Source organism: Austrofundulus limnaeus, unplaced genomic scaffold (genome assembly GCF_001266775.1).
Source record: "Austrofundulus limnaeus strain Quisiro unplaced genomic scaffold, Austrofundulus_limnaeus-1.0 Scaffold100, whole genome shotgun sequence".
Taxonomy (NCBI): domain Eukaryota; kingdom Metazoa; phylum Chordata; class Actinopteri; order Cyprinodontiformes; family Rivulidae; genus Austrofundulus; species Austrofundulus limnaeus.
In genome coordinates this window covers 782171-783335 of record NW_013952502.1, presented here as the reverse complement: position 1 = coordinate 783335, position 1165 = coordinate 782171, and the positions used below count along the sequence as shown (strand labels likewise).

The following is a 1165-nucleotide window of genomic DNA, read 5'->3' as shown; positions in this document are numbered from 1 at the left end:
TTTGCAGAGATTTGTGTTGTTTTGTTTGTTTTTTGTTTCCAAATATATAAATATTGTACTTTTCTGCCATATGCACAAAGTTAGCTATAGGTTATATATATTTTATTTCCCATTTAGGGTGTTATATTGTTGTGTTGTGGCAGGAAAAGTTGTACATTTGACTTAAGCATGACATTTTTTTTGACCAGTTTAACAAGTGAATGAGAAGCTTAACCACCTCACCTTGATGTTTTTAACATGAACTTCACTCCACTAACCTGTTGGCTATTGTTCATGCGAGTGTAATACGAATTCATTAATGAATTAAATTATAACAACATGCATTTTTCTTTTACGTTTTGTTTGTTTGGAAAGTCCACCGTGTGTTTGAACTGTTTGTGCATGATCACTGACTAAAAGGAGGCTGTGTTTTTAATTCACTATAACCGCTTCAGAAGCTCAAAGTATGGATCTTGGACAATAACCTCTCACTTGTAGTGGACCAATACACACCTGGGTCTTTTTTTTTTGTCAGTTTTGGTCAATAAAGTTGAGTTTGTGAAACTTTACATAAATGCTGCCTCCGTCGCCTGGTGTCTGTGTGTTTCTTCTGACCTGAGTGGCTTTGAACCATCTCACTCCTTATGAATGTGTGATTTAGCTGCTTGTGCCTTTTYATCACAGTTTAAATCTGCTCCACACAGCTGCAATAATAAGGCGCCACGTTGGCTGCTTCCTTCTTCTGTACACTCACTCTTCATCGTCCAGTTCACCGTGTGCATTATTTAACTTACTAATGCCTCAGTGACTCACGTCAGGGCTTGGTCACACTGTAGTAGTGTGAAAATGCCGTGCTCGTGCCTGTCTGTACTCACTAAAATAACCCTCTTCGTCATTCCTTCAAGAGAGCTGGAAGATGAGACATCTGCGATTAAACCCTGAGGTATGCTTTACCTTTACAAACCAGGTGAAAATGAAGCAACACCCACTCCTCTGCCCTTCCCTGTTTTTTCCCCCCCTCAGCATTCCACGGTGTGCACTTTCTTTAAACAAGGTTGTAAATCTGTTGAGGGTGCACCCCATTTRCTGTCACGCTCAACCTGAGCTCTGCAGAGTTTCTGTAGCTCTCAGGATAAATACACTGCTCGGTCATGTATCTCGTGCACAGGCTGAGAAAGTACACAGC

General features: G+C 40.5%; 1 protein-coding gene across 2 annotated transcripts in view; it reads left to right on the top strand.

Moving 5' to 3' along the window:
• Window positions 1–1165, top strand: part of dnajb6b (DnaJ heat shock protein family (Hsp40) member B6b) — a 26690-nt gene that overhangs the window by 18487 nt on the left and 7038 nt on the right. The window lies entirely within an intron of this gene.